We start from the raw sequence: 16,335 nt of genomic DNA, 5'->3' as shown, positions 1-16,335 counted from the left end.
ACTAGAGGAAGAAGTGGCTAAATTTGTGTGGGTCCCTATTAACGTGTGTAGATCTGTTTAATAGATGGGTGAGAGAGAGAAAATAAGAGATGGAAACATCAACTATGGAAGGTGATGAAATCAGGAAGTCACCCACTATTCGAGCCAATGTTTCCCATTAGACTGTAACACATTTTATTATGCAGTAGTCTGTCAGTGCTCCCTTGACCCCCCCCCCTTTTTTTTCTTTTTATAACTTCTGATACCCAATAGAACCAAGTTTGTCTTATCTTCTGTCAGCAGAATTTTTTTTTAATCACCTGACCCTTCTAGGTTACTATGGAACAATAATTACTGATGCTCACAATGGTAACTGTGAGACCCCGTAGGATCATAACTGCCAACTTGCTGGAGGGAAGTTATATCATGTCTAGTCCTATTTCAGTGATTTAAGTGCACTTCATGATTGTCAAAAATTAAAGTTAGTGAACCATGTATAGTATATTTTATTTTCAGAGAGAGAGCGAGAGTATGCAAGTGGGGAAGGGGCAGAGGGAGAGGGAGAGAGAGAGAATCCCAAGCAGGCTCTGCAAACGTCAGTCACCCAGGCACCCCATGGGGTAACTTGTTATTAGCACAGTATATAAGATGGACTCTAGAGGTAGTTATTTGAATGGTGTGTTGTAGAGGGCGCCTAGGTGGCTTAGTTTGTTGAGCATCTGACTCTTGATTTCAGCTCGGGCCTAGATCTGACAGTCTATGGGTTCAAGCCCTGTGTTAGGCTCTCCACTGACAGTGCAGAACCTGCTTGGGATTCTCTCTCCCCCTGATTCTCTGTCCTTTCCCTAATTGCACTTGTGTGCGTGCGCGCTCTCTCTCTCTCTCTCTCTCAAACAAACACACAAACAAACAAAAAAACATTGAATGCTCCCTTGGATGCTCCAAGCTTGTCTGATCAAATTTCTTCTATTCCTATGAACCCTAGATTCTTGAAGTCTTAAGGGGAAGTCTTCAGGTCAATTTCACGGAGACTAGCCTTTCTAAAGAAGTAAAAACGCACACATACGTCTACAAAATTCTGCATGTCTGGAGACTCGTTCTGAAAACTTACAATCTAAACAAACAAAACCATTCCTCTAATTATAAACTGTGCCTAACTTTAGGTCCACCCTAGGACATCAATCTCCCAGTAATTCTAGCTCAATTTCTGTCTCCTTACACTCCTGTAGTCTTCATTTCCTAGAGACTGATCACATTGTGGAAGTGCAAATAGCTCAGGAACTATAAGAGAAAGTTATGAAGAAGGCTAGTATTTAAACATATTTTGGTACATTTATATGTAAATTTCAGTATAAGCTTTGTCTCTCTCAAAATCTGAATATTTAAGTGTCACAAAAGCAGACCAAAAACTATACCTTCTGGCTTTAAGTAAGCCTTGAGAAGGGAATTGCCCACAGAACCATAATTCATGATTTCTCTAATTGTTCTCTCCTACTGGGGATTTTAGACTGAGTTAGCCTACCTTAGCTGCTGGCCCAATAATTCCTTACCATGCGGGGAAAAAATGCAGACTTTAGTCTTATTTAAGCCTGGAGAAGCCTGGTTCCTTTCTTGTTCTTTTAGGCCTGTGGGGACTTGTTGCTAATGGGAAACCCCAGTCAATGACTTCTCCAGGCGCAATGCAGACAGGCCTCACTGCTTTGTAAAATGTCTCCTCCCCACTAGTTCTTGTCCCGACCCCACCCCTGACCACCTCTCCATCTAAGCTCACATCTGACCTGTTACCACCCATCTTGGAACTCTTTGCAACAGGAACTGCCGATTGCTATAAATTCCATGCTGCTTTGACAAGGAGAATGCTAATCCTTTCGAGTTTAAGAGACCACCAGACCTGCTTTAGGGGGAGACCACTTACATCACCTGGAGGGCGTGGGACTCTACTGTAGTCCTGACCACATGGAGGAGCCCTGGATAGGGGGAAGGGGCCCCTGAGAATGAGCTCCCGCTTGGCCCACAGCCCAGTTCCCGTAATCGTGGATACTGCCTCCTGGCTGTGACCTGGAGAACCTTTCTGATATTTCCCTGTCTGGTGGGGTGTTACAGTGTCAGTCTTATAGCCGTCCAACTGTATACACTTCTATTTGTGCAGGATATTTACTTAATGAGCTGCATTCCGTTGGAGGCAGGGGAGTAGAGTTGTCGAACAAAAGAGCTTTGGAGCCTGACCACCTGGATCCAGTTACAGTTCTACCCCGGACTGGCTGTGACGTTAGGCAAATTCATTAAGGGGTGTAAGCGTCAGTTTCCCCATCATCCCCCCAACACGCATACACAATGATAATAACTACTTCAGATGTACATGAAATAATGTATATAAAACACTTAATTCAGTGCCCAGCACCTAGGAGGAGGGACTTAGTAAATGTTAAATGGCATAATGGCCTCCCCCCCCCCATCCCTTACTACTTCCCCAGCAGCCCCTTAGAGTAAAAGTGACTCGGTTTCACATTCTGCTTTTTCAGCAGTTTTGTCTCCCAGAATTTGAATTAATGTCCTTCATGATTAAGATTGACATTTCACCAAATCATGCTGAAGTGTTCCAGTGGCTGGGAAAGGACATGTTCATTCATTCATTTACCCACTCGATAAATATTTATTGAATACCTACTATGTCCCAGGGAGGGCGCTGGGCACTGGGCATGCACCATGTGAGGTAAATGGACCACATGTCAGCCCTTAGAGTAAAGTCTACTCAGGGAGAGGATGGTGAGCAGGAAAATAAACTAATTAAGTTAATGCCAAACTCTTGTGCTACTCAGGAAACAAACAGTGCCCTGACATGGAGGCGTTATTTAAACAGAGTACTCAGGAAGACTTCCTTGAGGAGGCATTTAAGCCCATACAGGAAGGACTTGCAAGGACTGAGGGGAGCAGAGGGAGGGAGTGGGAAGAGAAGCCTTCAGAGGGACAAAAGAGCAGATGCCAACATCTGAAGGTCAGATAAACTAGGCTGCCTGATCTAGGCATAGGAAACGGGACCAAGTGGCTGGCATTTTGTGAATAAGACACCCAGGTCCTGCATTCAAGCAGCTTCTGCCAAAGGAACCTGTTTGTGACGATAGGTTTGTTCGTTTTCCACATAACAAAGGAAGCTCAGAAAAACTGAGGCGAGGCACTGGGGGAGAATCAAACCCGTATCCTCTATTCTTTTCCAATCCTCCAACCACCCCACTTATTAAACCTCTCCTTAATGCTTTCATCCTCGATAGAACTGACATTTCTGGGCTCCAGAAGTCAATCCCAGCATCTTTAAGCCATTATTGTGTGTATTCTTCTATATGCCTATCTCCCTTATAGGAGAATAGTCCCAGAAGAAGCGGACCATGTCTTATTATCTTTGTAACCAGCATCTAGAATTATGCCTGACCCTTTACATATTTGTTGAATGAATGAATCTTCACTAAATTTATTGTACTCACTGTTGCCAGGCAATATGCTAAGTGCTTTAAGTATATTAACTCAACTAATCCTCTTTATATTACCTAAAGATATGTACTATTGTTAGCAATACCTCACAGAAGAAATGGAGGCACAGAGAGGTTACGTAACTCACATAGCTCTTAGAACTAGAAGGAGTTGAGCTAGGATTTGAACCCAGCCGGCCTGGGTGCCAAAGCCCCTCCCCTCCGCCCTAGCTGTTCACTTAGTCACGGCAGAGCTTCTCAAACTACTAGGCATGAAAATCAACCGAAGAACATGTTAAAATACACATTCCAGGGCCCCCCTTACACAGATTTCTGATTCAGTACTTGCGTTAGGGTCTGTTGCTGCATAACAAATTAACCCAAAGTAGAGGCTTAAAACAGCAAATGTTTATTATCTCCTACCTTCTGTGAGTCAGTAATCCAGGCACAGCTGAGTTGGGTTCTCTGGCACGGAGTCTTTCACAAGGCTTCTATCAGGAGGTCAGAGGCCGCTGTCGTTTCAAGGCTTGACTAGGGAAGCTCCAATCCCACGCTCACTCACATGGCTGTTGGTGGACCTCAGGTTTTCACTGGCTGTTGACCTGAGACATCAGTTCTTTGCCACATGGGCCTCCCCAAAACACTGTTCACAGCCTGACAGCAGGCTTCTCTCAAAGTGAATGAGAGAGAGACCACATCCAGGACTATAGCCAAATCTTTTTGTAACCTCCTCTGGGGAGTGACATCCTATCACTTCTGCCTTGTCTCAGACATTGCCTACCACAGTAGTATGGTGTGGGACCCAAGAATTTGTATTTCTACCAAGCTCTCAAGAGATGGTGATGCCGCCAGTAGAGGACCACACTTTGAGTAGCACCAGTGTGCTACCCTGGGAGGGAGGAAGAGAGAGGCTGGGAGGGAGGGAGGAAATGGGCAAACCAATGAATACCTACCTATTTACCTAGGGCCCCTCTCCACCTTGGTCAGTCCTCACTGTCACCTCTACCCCCTAGGCTCTATGAAAAAGTGCCAAGAAGTTGACTGTGAACTTAGAAAAACAGATGTCCACAGTGTCACTCCTTGGATAAGGATGGCCTGAGCTGAAGTGGATTCATCCTGTTTTCCACCTCCTACAGTCCTATGTTAAGGGATATAAAACATTCCCCGACAGCCAAAAACCTTGCCTAGTGAGTTACAGTCTCACAGAGCAAAGAGGGATGATTTTTAGGGTTTCTCTTTCCTGCTCCCTGCGTTTAAAAAAATACAGTGCAGGGGCGCCTGGGTGGCGCAATCGGTTAAGCGTCCGACTTCAGCCAGGTCACGATCTCGCGGTCCGTGAGTTCGAGCCCCGCGTCAGGCTCTGGGCTGATGGCTCAGAGCCTGGAGCCTGTTTCCAATTCTGTGTCTCCCTCTCTCTCTGCCCCTCCCCCCGTTCATGCCCTGTCTCTCTCTGTCCCAAAAATAAATAAACGTTGAAAAAAAAAATTAAAAAAAAAAAAAATACAGTGCAAGGAGGACCCTTTAACTCCACTAGGGTCTTTAAGAGCCTGACCAAACAGTGATGGCCAAATCCAAGGAGACTTACTCTTCCTACCCAAGTTAAACTGGGCTCTCCAGTCGGTCTTGCCCTGGAGCAACTTCTCTCACTTCCCAACCCAGGCCCCGTTTGGGCCCCCGGCTGCCGGGAAGAGGCAGGAGAAATCAGCTCCAGGAGCAGGGCCTCAGCTCCTGCAACTCCAGAAACTTCGTGCGCCGCACGCTCCCCCTTCCCTGCCTGGATGGAAGCGGAGGGTGTGCTGGTGCTGAACAGCTGCTCAGGGTGCAGGGAAGCGAATGTTACTAAATATATGTTCTTACTGTATACTGGCACGTCAAGAAAAATTATATCTCCTTGTTCTCCACTTGGGTGTTCTTTAAAAAAAATTCTTCACACAAGCACAGTGCACCTCTCAACTCCTGCCCCTGACTGAAGAATCCAATTGCAGTCTAATTTATTTTTCTCCCCACACCCTTAAAATAAATGCCCTCTTGTCACATTCTGACAGCTTCTGGTGCATTCTACCACTCCCACCACATCCACGGCTTGGTCTCAGAGTCTCTTAGCCTTTCAGGCTTGTTTTCAACACCAGCCTTTCTCAGGGAGGCACTCAGGGTAACGCGCTTGAGATTGCCAGGGAGGGAGGCTCTTTAAGATGCAAGCAAGTTACCCCCAAGTTATTGCCTTCCGTCATTCCTGCCTAAACCATAAATCAATTTCCAGAACACTATAAAAATATTACATGTATTATATGCGTATGACATTTGTGTGTGTGCAGAAGTATGACCTTAAATCAGATCATTAACATTATGTTGTCTGGGATGTTTCTATCAGGAAACTAAGTTACTCTGTTCATTCCTTGCCCAAGATTCTGTAGTAATGCTGCTCCACCTTATCTCAATTGCTGGTTTACACATCAGAAGCCTCAGAAGGCTGTTAACTTCATAAGAACGAGGATGATCTACTTTTCACCCGTTTCCTGGACACCTAGCACGGCACCCTGACACCCTGTGAAGTGCTCCTTAAATTTGTGTTGGATGAATGAATGGAGTGAATCCCTAATTTTTTTTTTCTTTTTTTTTTTAATGTTTATTTATTTTTGAGACAGAGAGAGACAAAGCTGAACGGGGGAGGGTCAGAGAGAGAGGGAGACACAGAATCTGAAGCAGGCTCCAGGCTCCAAGCTGTCAGCACAGAGCCCGACGCGGGGCTCGAACCCACGGACCGTGAGATCATGACCTGAGCCGAAGTTGGACGCTTAACCGACTGAGCCACCCATGCGCCCCGAGTGAATCCCTAATTTAATGTAATGCAAATTTACTAAGAGTTTCAGAAGAGAAAAGAATTTTTTTAAAGATTTCTAAGTAATCTCTACACCCAAAGTGGGGCTCAAGTCCACAGCCCCGCGATCAAGAGTCTCACATTCCACATACGGAGCCCTGAGAAAAGACAGTTTTTAAAGGGTTGGAAACAAATACCACCTGAAAATTAATTAGCCTGATAAATCATCTTTGAAATGACACAGGCTGATAGGGAATGGGATTTTCTTTATAGTAAGTTGATTTTCACTCATTTTAGAATCAGTAGGAGGTGGCACACATTTAGAATTACTATTTTTCCGTAAGCCCATTCGCCTCATTCTCACTAGGTTTGCTACTAGCTAGGGCTTATTTTTAAGACTAAATCCTTCACCCAAGTGTTCAATTTATTTGGCTCTAAGGAGCGGTCATTAACTGTCCCAGAATGAGTGTGCCCACAGTAATGGAGTGGCCCCCTGGCCACCAAGTTCTGCATCCCAGCCATCTTCCTGGCCCTGCTCCAGGTCTCCTGAGGTGGCTGGGCTTGGAGGCGAGCTGCCAAGGTCCAAGGCTGTGTGTGCGTGTGTGCGTGTCTCCTCTGGCTTCGTGGCCAGTATCGTCAATAAACTGCTTCCCACTTTAAACCTTTTAAAATAAAGGTTTCTCTTGTTGGACAAGAAAAGAGGAAATTTACTATGAAACTATACCGCCAGAGAAAACCAGTTTTACCCTTTAGAAGCTGGAATGATTTTTTCCTACAATAACTCTAAAGTCTGAGAGTGATTTGGCTCTTGATGGCCCCATGGTCAAGAGAAGAGAGGGAGTCTTCTCCCTTTCCCCCACCCCATCTCCAACTACAGGTGTGCGTCTAGTCAACCACGTGAACACAACTTCACCGGTGGGAGGGATCTACATTTCTATACATTCCTTGTCCTCCTGCAGAGACTCCTTTCCATGTCTTACAAACAATAACTGATACATTTTTAAAAGTTTCTAATTTTGATTCTGAAATGATCATAAAGAGTAAACTTTAAAAAACAGATTGACAGGGGCGCCTGGGTGGCGCAGTCGGTTAAGCGTCGGACTTCAGCCAGGTCACGATCTCGCGGTCCGTGAGTTCGAGCCCCGCGTCAGGCTCTGGGCTGATGGCTCAGAGCCTGGAGCCTGTTTCTGATTCTGTGTCTCCCTCTCTCTCTCTGCCCCTCCCCCGTTCATGCTCTGTCTCTCTCTGTCCCAAAAATAAATAAACGTTGAAAAAAAAAAAAATTAAAAAAAAAAAAAAAGAAAAAAAAACAGATTGACAAAATACGATAGTAGTAGATAGAGAATTACACTTTTCCATTCTCTGGCTAGTTTCTGATTCAAGTAACAGTACACTCAAACTCAAATGGGCTTACACAACTTACCTTATTGCTAGCTTCTCACTTAACAGGTGGTCTAGAAGTTGGCATTGGTCGGAGGAGAAGGTCAGCAATGCCAGGAAGAATCCAGGGGTTTTCCGGCTTCCTATTTTACCATTTATTTTTCTTTTTTCCGAAAAATGTTTTTAAAGTAAACTCTACACTCCACATGGGGCTTAAACTCACAACCCCAAGATCAAAAGTCACATGTTCCACTGACTGAGCCAGCCAGGTACCCTCACCCCTGGCATTTTGCCATTTTTAATGTGTCAGTGAGATCTGCAATAATGATACAATATGTCTACCCCAGTTCCAGGCATTTTGTCTTCACATAACCCCAACCAAAAGCTGGAAGCAAGGGGAACCAGAGCAGCTCTGGCTGTGTCACTCTCGTTCTTACTAAAGAGGAAACTTGTCCCAGAACATCCCACCCCACCCCAACATTCCCCTTACATCTCATTGACCAGAAACAAGTTACATGGTTACCAACCACCAGCGAAAGAGAATACAATAACCATAGTTGTCTGTACTCATCTGGGCTCTGCAGAGAAACAGAACCGATAGAAGATACACGTATATTTATATTTATATATACATGTTATATTTTTGCTTACAAAGAGATCTGTTATAAGGAATTGGCTTACGTGATTATTAAGGCTGGCAAGTCCCAAGATCTGCAGTCAGCAAGCTGAAGACTCAGGAGAGACGATGGTGTACATTCTAGTCACAGACCAAGTTTGATTCTGAAGACAAGAGAAGACAGTCACAGAGAATTTTCTTTTACTCTGCCTGTTCTAGTCAGGCCTCCAATCGACTGGATGAGGCTCACCCACAGTGGGAAGACCAATCTGTTCTACTAAGCCAACTGGTTCAAATGTTAATTTCATTTACAGACACTCCCAGTTGAGCCAAATATCTGGGCACACCATGGCCCAGTCAAGTTGACACAACTTAAGCAGCACAGTGACTCAGACTGAGAATAGTCCATCAGAGCCGAGCCTGCTTTCCCTAGCATGTTACTGCTCAATACCGAAACAAAATTTTGATTGTGTTAGCAGAGAAGAAAAATGGATAATGGATAGGCCACAGATAGTGTCTTCTGCAGTTATTTATGTGTTTATGGAAATTAAGGTTTTAAAAGCGGGTTAACAACAAACCCAAAAGAAATTTGGTTCATACCGCCATTTCCCTGGGGCATCAAAAAATGAGAATAAGTGGTATTTTGGGGGGATCATTTGGGTATGGACATGCTTGAGGTCTCTTGGGAGATCTACTAGTTTGGGGTCTAGTTGCTTTTCAGGGCTACAAGGTGTTTAGCTTTTTGAGTATACCCTATTCCATCCCATTTGTATACTGAAACTACAGTAAAGGTATTCCTTATTTATTTATTTTTTTTTAAGACGGGAGGAAGAGGAAGACAGAGAGGGAGAGAGAGAATCTTAAGTGTGTTCACAGTGGAGCCCCATGTGGGGGCTTGATCTCAACACTGTGAGATTATGACCTGAGCCAAAAACAAGAGTCAGACGCTTAACCGCTTAACCAACTGAGCCACCCAGGCACCCCGAGGTGTTTCTTTGAAAGCAATTTTAGTATTATCTGTGTATTTTCCCTTTGCCTTCACTTAGGAAAAGCTATTTTGCTAAGATAACCTGGACTCTGTGACAGGCATAAGCATATAGCTGTATCTAGATCCATAGTCGTCACCTTTTCTATACCAGTAATCTCCTCCACAAATCTTCTTCCTAATTTTATTGCCTGTTTTCAAAATGGAGGCTATAGGTGGAAGTTAGGAAGAGTCGAATTTCCAGACGACTGAGGAATAGTAGAAAGAAATGTGATTCTACAAATAATGTTGATTCATTTGCTTTGCTGGGGAACACTTCTTCTCACGAAAGAATGACTTCATGATGCCATTGTGAGGAGAAAACCACCTAACAAGGGTAAAGCACTGTGTACAGTAGTAAGCTTCTGATAAATGTTATGTATTATTATCCTGATGCTAAGAAAAATAACACTTGTTCAGAAAAATTTTATTTTTACCAGTCATGTTCTTGTAGAAAATTCAGAAAACGTAGATAAGCAAAGAAAGGATAAAAATAACCTGTAATTCCATTATCAAGTGATTATATATATATATATATATGTACTTCAAACATCTTTCCATTCACGTTTATACATTTTTGACTAAAGGTGAGACAATATTGAACAATGCTGCTTTGCAACTGAAAGCCTCTCTTACGATGCATTTCACACATTATTTCATATTGATATACAGTTTCGCTGCATGATTTTCTGTGTTCATAGAGTTGCTCCACATTTTGCTCAGGCAATCCCCTATTGGACATTTAAGTTATGAAAATATTTCTACATAAAAAGGAATTGGATGGTGCAGAACTTCGCAATATTCAGTTTTTTATACTCCAGTAAGCGCTCCCCTTTACAGCATGTCCCTTGGTCCAGCAACTGAGGAACGCACGATCTTAGCATGTTCTCTCAATTGCTTCCAAGCCCTTCTTTTGTGTGAGTATTACTAGAGGAGTGTTGAATTGCTCTTATCCTCAAGTAAGTTTCCAGAGCATTCAGAGGACTGGAAGACCTATTCCTTATGACTGTTCATAGTACCTCTGGAAGCACAGGCAGGGGAACCTGGCAAAGTACAACGCTGTTAGCAGTGCTTATTGAGAGTCTCTAGAACAATACTTCTAGAAACCTGGACAGAGTCCCCCGGGCGTGAAGTTACAAATGGCTAGTCCAAAGCCACAGTAATGCCTGCTGCATTCAACACCTCTGAGGAGCTACTTCCTGGAGCCATCTTAAATCCACCCCTTCCATCGCAACTACGGAAGCCAAATGTGGGTTTTAATCCGAGGAATTTCAGCAGATAGATTTACTTTGGTACATTTTCATTACCAAAACTATAGCATATGCTCAGGTGACTTCAGAATGTGACCACTTATTAATCAACAGATAGTTATTGTGTATTTGGGGGTGAGAGAAGATACCTATAGCACATATCCCATTAATTAACCTGAGCCATACGAGTTATCTGAATAATTTCCACACTGACAAAAATTGGCATTTTCGTTACCTATTTATTACATTCTCTTTTTTATGTTTTTATTTTTCTAAGATTTCTTATGAGTGTGAAAATATGATTATACAAGTCAAGCACCTGGCTCAGTGCCTCATGTATAAGGCACACAATACACGATATCTCTTTCCTTTTCTGCTCTTATAAGGGGTTACAGCTTACAAAGCACTTTGATGCCCATCATTCATTTGGTCTTGTAAACCCTGACAGGGTGGCACATCTATGTCCATTCTATGTACGAGAAGGTATTTAAATCTAGCTGTGTTAATCCTACTTCCTGTTTCAGATTATGAATTATTTCAAGACAAATGCCTTCCCTATGTTTGTTTCTACCAGATAGTTCAACATGTCAGAGTTCAATAAATAATACATGGCAACAGTGAGAATTTTTTCTCTATTGAAATCCATCTTAAATGGGGGTTGTAGCTGTTTTTTGCCTCCAGAAGTTTTGCTGCTGATAGAAAGAGACAAAGTACCCTTTCTAATGTGGATTTATGGAATGATTGTCTGCCCATAAAAAATTATTCTCCAGCTTGGAGCAATTAAAGTGGTCTCTCTCCTCTCCAAATTAATGTAATTAATACTATAGTCTTGGTTGTTTATCATGTCTTGATAATATCACAAGGGAATGAAAATATTGGCTCTTTTATCCCTTTAAATAGCTGAGATGGAACTGTTCAGGCTCTAATGTTACAACAGCTGTTTCTCATGTCCCAGAATATAATTGGTTGGTACTGAGGTTACTAAATTGTAAGAAATTGACTTTGGCTTTATGCTTGCCTACTTCTGGTGGAAGGAAGGATGGGAAATGTTAGCTTTCTCTTGTAATGAAAAGGCAAAACCTTTTCCAATGAAATGGCAGCTTCCGGGTCTCATCTGTGTAATTTTCTTTACCAACCCACTGTCTCCTGGTTTGCTGCATGCCACGGCTGGGAAAGCAAGACCATTCTAGCTAGCTTCCCTCCTAATTAGCTCTCAACCCAACACAGCTGGTCGAAATGTAGCAGGGCTTTCCCACGAGGGCCTCTTTCTGGAAGTCATTGTAAAGTGGTCTGGTCTCCAATGGCAAATTCAATAGGGGATTTGAGACCATAATTATCCCAAATCAGCTGCAGAAGGGAAGTTCTTTTATCTGAATATCTTTATGGCTTAGGGCAGTTATTCTCAGTGTCATCCCTGGATCAGCACCAACAGCATCACCTAGGAACTGACTAGACATTCAGATTCTCAGGGCCACCCTGGAACTATTGAATCAGAAAGTCTGGAAGAGGCAGGAACTAGCAGTCTGTTTTAACAAGCTCTCCGCGTGATTCGGATGCATACTGCATTTTTCAGACCCACTGGTTTAGGGTCTCACCAGGTTTTCCTGGTTTGTGATGGCCGACTGCCAGCCTATCTACTGCCTACCGCCGTTAGTCTCTCACAAAATAGAGCGCATGGCACTTTTACATACGTGTAAAGTTCATGCTCATTTACACCAGCCTCCTCAGAGCAAACTCACTCACTCACTGACACTCTCTTTTCTTCATTTGTTTCTGGAGTTGCAGGGCACAGCCGCAGTCCGTAATGTACAAACGAATCGTACGGCAGTCTTGTTAAAATGCAGGTTCTGATTTAGCACGGCCAAAGTGGGGTTCCGACCCCCTGCCCTTCTAACAAGTTCCAAGGGGCTGCTGCTGGTCCAGAGATCACGCAGAGACTGGAGGAGGTGGCATCTAATTGTGAAACCAAGTAGGCACGGGAAAAACTACAAACTGTCCTAAAAGCCTTTGTCAGTACAAATGAGAAATCTAAGAAATAGAAGAGTTTATCAGGTCAGGACTTGAAGAGGCTTGGACGAGATCTGTCCATTGCAGAAATGTTCTTTATGTCTGCTTTCTTCCTCCCTGTGCTCCCTGAGACCCTCCCTCTCCCTTCCCTCCCTCCTCCCACACAACACCCCCCTCGCTTTCCTTCCGCCACTCCACTCCCACTCACACTTTGTTCACCTGCCTGCTCCTTTCAGACCGAAGCTGGGTGCTTTGTCGATCCTCGCACCAGTTCTCATGAACCGAAAAGCTAGAACCAGGGCCAACACTTGCACAAGGATCTGGTGGGAAAACCAGAAGGTGGAATTTAAGGAGAAGACCTAACTTTACCACCTAGAGAAGCTTTTCCAGTTGCAAATCCAGTTGTTCACTACTGAGTTCTGATTTCCCTGGTGTTCTCCATCCAATGAGCTGTATAGCTTCTCCATCGTTTCAATCTCTCCCTTTGGACTGGAAAGAAATTAAGTGTTATGTTGGATTTTTCCAGCAGCTTCCAGATTGGCAGATTTCCTTTAACCTTTGAGAATTACTTCCAAGTTTCCCTTTGAGGAAAGCTGGTGGTGTGCACAGCTGATCTCTTTACCCCCAGGTCTGGCTCCCCTAGCCTAGCTGCAGGTGTGTGAATTGGTGGAAGGGGTCACTTTGATATCTGCTGTGGAACAACAGCAAGAGAGTTTTAGAGAAATGAAAAATAAAGCAAAGGGGTGATCTGTCAGCAAGGAAGAAAACCCAGGGCTTTGCTGTATGGGTAAATTCCTACTGGTTTCCTCCTGACTCTTTTTCCTCCACCATTTCTTCTTTGGTGGTTTTTCTTCCACCAGAATGTACATCCCTATAGTCTTATAATTGCCCTATAGTCTTCTTGACTTATGAGATTGGGAGAAGTATCAACTTAAATTTAGGAACAGAGGTTTTCCTTCTTTGCAGTGTTCTTATACTCTATAGGTTAACACAGTGTCACCCAACAAATATTAAGAATGCACACGAGCAGTGGTTGCACACGTATAGAAAGCATTTCTCTTGGCCATAAAAGCTAACTTCTTTCTTCTCTTCCTGTGGAGGTAAGTTTAGAGGGGAAATGTAGGTATCAATATTAGGCAGAATGAGCCAACAAGAAGAGGTATGGGAAGGACATCTGCTTGGAATGCAGGAATCAGGGACAGAGCGATGGGGGAAAACTTGATTTGGAATGTAAAAAATAAGGAAGGAGGTGGCATGGAGTAGTGATAAGAGAATGAGGCTTAGAGTATGTGTTCTGACCACCTGTTAGTGAGTGGCTGTAGTCAGTGGACATCCAAGTGAGTGCATAAAAGCACTGCATGGGTTAGGAAATAAGTGAAGGAAATAGAAACTACTCTAGGTATTTCAAGCAGAAGAGGATTTAAAATAGGGAAATAAGTGGTTACAAAATTGTGGGAAGGATGGCAGGGACTGAAAACAGAGGCCACCACTAGGCTTCCAGGCTTCTCCTGCAGTTACCACCCCCATTTCAGGAAGCTACAGGAAAACCACTTTCACCATTACCAGTGCTCCACAGCCCCAAATGTGGTTCCTAGACCAGCCTTCCTGGTCACCGCCAATGCTCCCATTTGATGAGACTGTGAATCAGCCAACACCAACACTGAAGATGAATGGTCCTCTTCCTTTCCACTGACCAATCTCATGAGAGTCCAACTCATTGGTAAATCCTAAATTGCATCTGTGCCTAACAGCAAGGACAGACTGGGGAATGAAGTTTTCAGCTTTCTGGGCTGTAAGGTATGAGGAAAACTGGAGACAGAGGTGTGAAAATGGATGCTAATGATATGTGGTATAAGTATCAAGTACAGTGCAGAGAAGCAAGAAACACTGGTTTGCATTAGAGGAATAAGTCATGTTGGGTGAAGTCAGCTCAAAGACTGGTGTCAGGGTTTTGGCAAATAATAAATTAAAAAAAAATATTTCCTTCAAGCTGAAGGGAAGTCCAATGATAGAAGGAAAGGACTGTCACAAGAAACTGGCAGAGAAGGAAACATAAGTGCATGCTTCTCCCATTCATCCAATGGAAACTAACAATAGCTTCCATTCTGTCTGGCTAGGGTAGAGAAGACACTATCACAGCTTGCTCATCCCCTGAAGCCGGACCCCCACGTCTTCCTCCTGCTTATCCACCAGAAGGCTGAGACCCCTTTACCATTAGCTCTCATTCAGACTCTATGAGCTGGGACCTTCCCCTTCCTGCTCAACCCCCTAGGGTGATAAGCACATTTTCCAGCAGCTCTGGAGTCAAGGCTGCTTACAGAGACTGTGCCAACTCAAACATGTCCAGCTGGAAGTCGCTGCCTCCCAGCCTTCCTTCCCTTTCCCCTCCTCCCCACTGAAACCACAGGGGCTTCTGAACCTTCTGACAAGCAGACATGAGATAAAGCAAGAGAAGCAAGTCCCACTTCCCAGGGAGGAGCACAGATCTAGCAGAATGGTAGCAAGTCCTAGCCTTTTAAAAACGTGGACACTCTAGAAAATGGCACAATTGAGGTAGAAGAATAAACAAGTGGAGTGGAAGAATAGCTAGCACACAGTAGAACACTAGAGCACAGCCAAAATGCTTTCACACTCCCACCTCAGCATACCCTCCACGAAATCCGGGAGTCTCTCTGTCTTACATATTGCTGTTTCCCTGTGCCTGGAACAGGATCGAGGGTGTAGCAGGCAATGCCTCACTGAGATGGAGAGCACTGTACCATGGAGAAGTCAGCACTCAGCATTTGTTCCCTGACATTCTGTAGCCTCTTTTGCAGTTCAGTTGGTCTGTATGATTATTAGTTCTGGCCAACAGGCTATGAGTGGAAATGACATGTGTCACCTCTAGGAAAGGGTAGTTAAAAGCTCTGAGCTTTCCCCACCTTTCTCTTCCTTCCCTGCAGGAACCTTGGAAACCATGTCTTGACTCAAAATACAGAACTCTGGACCTCTGAGTCACTGGATGCCTCCCCTTGCCTCACTGATCTGCATCAGATTTTACATGAGTTTTGTTGGGCTACCTGAGATTTCAGGGTTTTTATGTTATGGCAGCATGGCCTAGACTATCCTGACTGATAGATGCTGAGCCATTCATACATTAATTCAGCAGACATGTATTGAGTTCTCCACATTGTTGGTCACAGGGGACAAGAGACTGGCATAAAAGATATGAAGCTATGGAAATTTTAAGAGGTTGACAATATTTTCCTGACTCAGGTTTAGGAAAGCCTTGGGATTTCTGTAGCTATTTGTATAATAGAACAGAAATACTTCGTAAATTGAGACTGCCATATGCTTGGAGAAGACTCAAAAATGAAAACATCCTTACATCTTACATGTCTTACATTTTGCAAAGGCTGTCATGTGCATGATCTTACTAGATTCTTCTTCATAACCCTATGAGGATGACAAGTTAGGTATTATTCCCATTACCATAGTGGAAAATGAAGTCTAGGCAGCAGAGAGCCTATGCACCAAGCTGCTTTCCAACAAACAGTCTGATGTTTAACTTCCCATGATGCAAAAATACAAGCACAGAAGCTGAGATGTAGGTTAAGAGGACACGAATGAGACAGGAAAGAACTCTAGTAGTTTTGGCATAAAGAGTAGGAATGTTAGCTCCAATTCAGTGAGTAACAGAAGCCATATGGATCGTAAATGGAATATCATCATATTTAATTTGTCTTTGTGATTCCACCTGACTCCATGAAAATTACTAGGAGGTGAGCAAAGAAGAAAGACAATATCTGGGCATTCAA

General features: G+C 43.7%; 1 long non-coding RNA gene across 1 annotated transcript in view; it reads right to left on the bottom strand.

The window, feature by feature from the left end:
• Positions 1-8,197: 8,197 nt before the first annotated feature.
• Positions 8,198-16,335, bottom strand: part of LOC123585553 — a 39,260-nt gene continuing 31,122 nt past the window's right edge. Inside the window, exons 4-5 of the long non-coding RNA XR_006706283.1 lie at positions 12,747-12,858; positions 8,198-8,421 (exon numbers count right to left, since the gene is read on the bottom strand). This is a non-coding gene — a long non-coding RNA (uncharacterized LOC123585553). The remainder of the gene's footprint in view (positions 8,422-12,746; positions 12,859-16,335) is intronic.

Source organism: Leopardus geoffroyi, chromosome C3 (genome assembly GCF_018350155.1).
Source record: "Leopardus geoffroyi isolate Oge1 chromosome C3, O.geoffroyi_Oge1_pat1.0, whole genome shotgun sequence".
Taxonomy (NCBI): Eukaryota; Metazoa; Chordata; class Mammalia; order Carnivora; family Felidae; genus Leopardus; species Leopardus geoffroyi.
Note: the sequence above shows the minus strand (reverse complement) of the source record. Positions and strands in the feature narration are given on the sequence as shown.